The sequence below is a fragment of the Lagopus muta genome, chromosome 10, assembly GCF_023343835.1.
Source record: "Lagopus muta isolate bLagMut1 chromosome 10, bLagMut1 primary, whole genome shotgun sequence".
Classification (NCBI taxonomy): domain Eukaryota; kingdom Metazoa; phylum Chordata; class Aves; order Galliformes; family Phasianidae; genus Lagopus; species Lagopus muta.
The window spans coordinates 5,276,558-5,282,743 of NC_064442.1; positions in this window are offsets into that span (position 1 = coordinate 5,276,558).

The window sequence follows — 6,186 nt, forward strand, 5'->3', positions numbered from 1 at the left end:
GAAGTATTACTTTAAAAAAAAAAAAAAATTCCCAGAGCCAGCACACACACTCCATTTCTACTAATCGGATTGTGATGTGTTTGCCTTTAATATGTGCAGCCAGCCCCTATGCCCTGCCTTGTGCACATGTCATGTCCTTTTAACATCAGCAGCCACTGGCCTGATTCTCAGTCCTTGATAACATGTTCCAAGTAGTATCGTGTAATGGGGGGAGAGCAGCGAGAGTAGTGGGGGACAGGAACCAAGGCTGGCACCAGCAATTGGTGCCTTTGTTGAGATGCTACAGACAATTCTCTTCCAATCAACGAACCTTTCATTTGATTTCAATTCTTTCTTTCTTGTTGATATGTCAAAACAGAGGCTCCATCAGCCATGAAACAAAAGGATGGATTCGAAGCAGGGTTTTTCCTTAATCCTCTCTGTTCCTTGCTCGCTCACCCTGCTTTCGGCAGATTTTCAATATCATTAGTTTCTCTGATTGCATGCAGCTTTCTGTTCCCTTTTGGAGATGAAAGAGCTGTCGGGCTCCTCAAAAACTTCAACGGGTTCAAAACAGAGAATTTTGGAATGCTGTGATGGAATAAATCAGATCCTAAAAGAGGGCAACGAGGTTAGGAAGGCCAGCATCAGCAGAGAGGGGCTGCTTGCATGCTCCATCCTCTCTAAGACCAAGTTCCCATTTGCCACTAGACTTTAAAAATAAGTATTTTCACTTATTTATTTTAAGCCATTTTTAAAATAACAAGGATTTTTTTTAGAATGATTATTTAAATAGTAGTGGCAATCTAGCTGGCATCTGGATAAAGACCAAAATAAGCTCTGCAGACCATGCTCTCGTAGCATGCATTTGCTCTTATAGTCAATCAAAAAGATTCCAAATCCACAATTTCCAGCTCTGCGAATTGTGATACAGTCCTGACTGCCTCCAAAAAGTTCCACAGGTTTTGACCTTCTTGGACATGTGATATAATGTGATGCCTCAGAAAAAGAAAAGATACTTAAGGGTGTAGTAGTCTTCCTGTTCTCTAAAACTGCTCTTTGAAAATCTCATTTCTTCCCATTCTGGGTCCCCTTGGATGACATCCACCTCATTTCTTAAGCATTTAGATACCTCTGCACAGGTTAAACCACAAATTAGAATGTACACTTACTACCAGAAATCAAACAAGATCTGCACACCGTGGCAAAGACTGTACACCAATTCTAGAGCCACAGCAGATCATTTTGCCTCATTTTTTTCCATTTGAAAGAGAGCAGTGAAGTTTGGGATACATGAGCCTGCAAATTACATTAGACTTAGAGGTCTCACTAGTTGGCTCTCCAGGGTTTATGTGAACTAAGTGCACACTGAGTTTGCTCAATGGAACCTTCTCCTAAATGCAGTTTCTTGCGGTGTTCCTGGTGTGTCCATATTGGTGTGAATAAGAGAAACCTTCTGGTTCAGTGAAGACACAAGTTTGTCTGCAAAGTTACTCGGTCAACATCTACGACGTTTCTGCTTAAAATTGAACAAAAAGACTTGCTGGATTTTGACACGTCAGAACCAATAAGATCACCCATGGTGGCTTTTCTCGATGTCTGAGCTCCTCAGCTTCCTTCTTGAACCATCTGAAAAAGAAAAAAGGGAATAAAAGTCCACAAGGACCTGATGTCAAACACATACCTGCCTTTAGCTTTTCTCATTGTGCTACTGGTTAAAGACAATGCTGCAGAAGCAGCAGCTTTAGAAGTGCAAGAGCAGGCATCCTGTCGCTGACTCCATATATATATATATATATATGGAGTCAGCATAGTTTTCACCATTTTATATATCTGCTTTTTCAACTGCTCTGACCACCTCTGCGAGCAAAACAAGATAACCCAAAGCTTACAACTAACCAGACAGACACTAAAGAAAAGAGAGATGAACCAGCATGGACCAGTTCATAGAAAACACGCAAATGTAAACTGATAAATGTCTTGGGAGTGGAGAAATAGGCTAGCACATGGGAGCTAAGCACTCAACTTGCTTTCCTTGAGAAAAATACTAATAGAGATACAAATATCAAACCAATGCCAACCGCTGAAGAAAAAAAAAAAAAAACTCCTAAATCCTTTAAAGGGTGAAGATCCATGCCGATGCAATATGAACCATCAATTAGGTCTACCCTTGCCCTGTGTGTGATTGGCAGATATGCACATCCTGAACTCCAAAACCTCTCTGGCAGCTGAATTGCATGGTGCTTGCTGATACCCACAGGTTCTGCTGTGTGGGTTCATGTGGCATCAGCTCCAGCCACTGATGCTCCCCAAACCAGGCAGCAGAGCAGCTACCAGTGTGATCCTGCCAGCAAATTCCCTCGGCAAGTGAATAGTTTTCCCTTTTATCTCTTATTAAAGGGGATCAGGTGTTTGCCCATGAGAAATGCACTCTGAGCTATAGGATTTTTTTTTTTTCCTCCTGAAATATGCCCATAAACTAGATATGTGTCTGTTTAAATAAGCATAAAATTATGAGAGTGTCCTGCAGCAAAAGAAGACATCCACGTTCAGAGTAGCACGGATGAAAGAGTCCATTCTTCTCTCCTGCCATGACTTTGTTGGTGAACTTTGGGCCTATGGAGACTTTTCAAGGGCATGAAGAAGGGGCCCTACAGTTGCCAAAGTCTTTTTAGAATAGCCTTTAGGATGCATTTAGTCAGAAAGCAGCTGTGTAAGTGGTGTGATTTGTATTTACATGCACATACAACCTCTCCCTGTAGCTGGCAGCTACAATGGAAGGCACAGCATCTCTCCCCAGGTTGGAGAGTATGCCCTGCACTTATCCAGACAACAAGAAGACTGTTATTCTCCGATCTGAGGCTGAAGAGCATCATTAGTGGCACAGGCTGCAGGATCTTCCTGTTCTCCAGCTTTCTCATTTCAAAGCCTTTCATTTCCCAAGACAGCTGCAAGGTGTCCCTTCAAGGATTTTGCTGTTTTTTGATTTATACTTTTATACGCTTGAATCTCAATTGAGACATCCCAGCCTCATTCCATTTCTGACCTTACACTATAAAAGCGAACTGACCCTCCATCTCTCAGCACTGGGCTGGCTTCCAGCCTGGGTTATGGAAGAGCAGGGGCAGAGCAGAGTGACCCACATGAGGTGCTCAGAGCCCAGGTGGTCACTGCGAGCTGTTCTCTCCACCCTCTGAACTTCTGACACCACTCTTGTTTTTCCAAGGCGTGCTTTTGATTCACTTCATTCTTCTGAGAAATTCCTACCCCACTCTGAGTACAGCAACCCCACAGTTGGCATGGAAGCAGATGATACGGGATGGAGATCTGCAGACAATACTGAAAATTGACATCAATTATTATTTGCTTATCTGGTTTTTGGTTGTTTTTTTTTTGGGGGGGGGGGGGGAGGGGGGGGAAGATAACAGCTACTTCAGCTAGAAGCAAACTTGCTGGCAGCCTATCAGAGTTCCTGAGGGCCTGACACTTGTTTCTGGTCATTGTTCTGCCTCTACCACACCTGTAAGCATGTGAGCATGCAGTAAGGATATCCAGGTATTTGATTCCCTCCAAATGAAGCTAAGAACATGCAGCCAGCAGCAAGGCAATGCCCATGGGTTGACACTTTTGTGTTAATGAATCTATGAGTGAAATACACCCCAGGGAAATAAAATAAATGGGAAGGGAAGGGAAGGGAAGGGAAGGGAAGGGAAGGGAAGGGAAGGGAAGGGAAGGGAAGGGAAGGGAAGGGAAGGGAAGGGAAGGGAAGGGAAGGGAAGGGAAGGGAAGGGAAGGGAAGGGAAGGGAAGGGAAGGGAAGGGAAGGGAAGGGAAGGGAAGGGAAGGGCTTTAAAGGTAATGGAATAGTTGCACTGATATAGACTGGAGAAAAAAATGCAGCTGCCATATAAATTTCCTACCAAAATTCCTTTTGCTTTCCAAAAGCTCCTTCCCTGCTCTACATAAGATGCTTCTCTCAAACAAACACCTTCAAAAAATCAGCAGGAAGGAAGAGAAAAGTAACTCTCATTCAGAGAAACTGAGGTAGTTTGCATGCAGGTAGGCTGCATTGCCTTCCAACACTGAAGCCAGTTAAATAAACCTCCAAACAGTCTTTAGAACTTGCTTAAATAATAAAGGCGAGTGGGGGAGAGAGTTGTGAGGCTGTAAGTCTATAACATCTCTATTCCTGTCCTATTCAAGAGCCACCCTTAGCTGCTGATGAGAGCAAAATTGGGAGCAAATAATAAAACCATCCTCCTTCCTCAATAATGCCTTTAAAACAGATAAGTGCCAGTTGAATTAGCCTATTTATAAGACTTCTTTTTTCCCCTGACTGTAAACTCCTAATGACTCTCCGTTACACAATGCGATTCAATATGACTCAAGCTTCCAGGGGTCTTGATCCCCTCTAGATAGTGTACCACAAAAGTGATTTATAAACTACAGTCTGAGAAAGTCAGAGACTGAAGTGATTTGAGAAAATAGTTCAGGCTTGTAAGTGAATACAAGTGGTATGAATTCCAGTGCCAGAATGATACCCCCCTCCCCCCCCAAACCTTTTCCTATAGTCTCATTTCATACAATGGAGGGAAAAGTGGTGTTAAAGGAAAAGAGGGGTGGGGTAAGAAAGTCCAAAGGGGAAAAGAAAATGAAGAGCTGTATGGTGGGGGCTAATCAGTCATATGCCATGAAAAAGAGTAAGAGGAGGCTGTTTGCATAGCAAATTGAGTCTATGAGGCTGGGCAGTTCTGAGAGGAGCACACTGGCTGAAGAAGTGCTGAAAGAGAGGCAGAGAAGAAGGAATAACAGCAGAGCACTGATAATCTGAATATGGATATCAGGTGTATCACTATGGGGGGAAAAACTTGTATTTGTCATTCATCCCCCAACAAACAAGTGGCGAGTAAACCTGTATTCTTTTCTTTCTCAAAAGTTATTTTGAATCGAGTGGAAAAAAAGGAATAGCAATCCCTAAGCTTGCACTTGCTTCTTGCAAGACAGATTTTCCCATCCAAATTTCAGCATGGGGTTGTTATTTTGGAATCCATTCCCTTCCCCCTCTCCCCTTATCGCCTCTCCCTGTCTTTCACAGTGAGGCGTTTGGTCTAAAGACAGCCAGGGAGCTAAATATATATTAATTAGAACTCTTGAGGCTGCCATCAATGAGATACAATTATCCCAAACTGTTGCTATTACAGGCTCTGATAGCTTCATTTAAATTCCTGAATAAAACATGAAATATCTTTAATGAGAAATGAATATAGTTGTCAGGAGGGAGTAGTTGTGATATTGTTACTAGTTGAGATATAGAAGATGAAGACATAATATGAATACCTTCGATTTTATATAAAAATGATTGCTGTTAAGAAAAGACAGATCCCCCTTTAGAGACTTCATTTAAGCTGAACATCCGAAAACACATAAAACAGCAACAGCTCTCTTGTAAGGAAACTCTGCTATCCCAGAGGCAGCTAGCACTCCTGCCTCTATGCAAAGTAGATCTGTTACAAGGAGTAACAGGGAAGAAACACCACATCATTATGGAAAACAAATCATGTGCAGCTCAGTGAGCTCTTCCCGTCGTTACTCAATGGCTGATCAGGGGTTTCAGCATCCAGAACTCTCCCCCATGCTCAAGGCACACGCTGCCTTGTTTTTCTTCTCTCATTTTTATTATTTTTAAGACAAATGCAGCTCCCTCTCCCCTTCAAGGCGAACTGAAAGACACAAGGCCAGGCCAGTGAAGAGCAGTTCTTTAAATCACGCTGCCAGGGAGATGGGAGCTGCAGCACCTCCTCATTCCTCCACAGCACTGTGATGGACTGCACCTCTCGTCTAAAAATTCACCCTTGATCTGCAGCGGAGCTCTCCTCACCTCCTGGTATTTGACTGAATCTGCAATTACTCCCCTTTGTTCATACATTAAGGTTGGAAAAGATCATCCAGTCCAACCATCAACCCATTCCCATCTTGCCCGCTAACTCATGTCCCTCAGTGCCATATCCACCCTTTTCTCCACAACCTCCAGGGATGAGTCTGTCCTTCCTTTGGGTAAAGCGAGCTCTTCCATGTGCTTTGAGTTTCTCATCCCAAAACAGCCCACGTGTGAGTCCCATTCCACCCCATGCTGATGGCCACTGAAGCATTGAGCTCCAGCATCCCCACTGAAACACAGCTGTGGGTGGGATGGAGCACAGCAGCAATG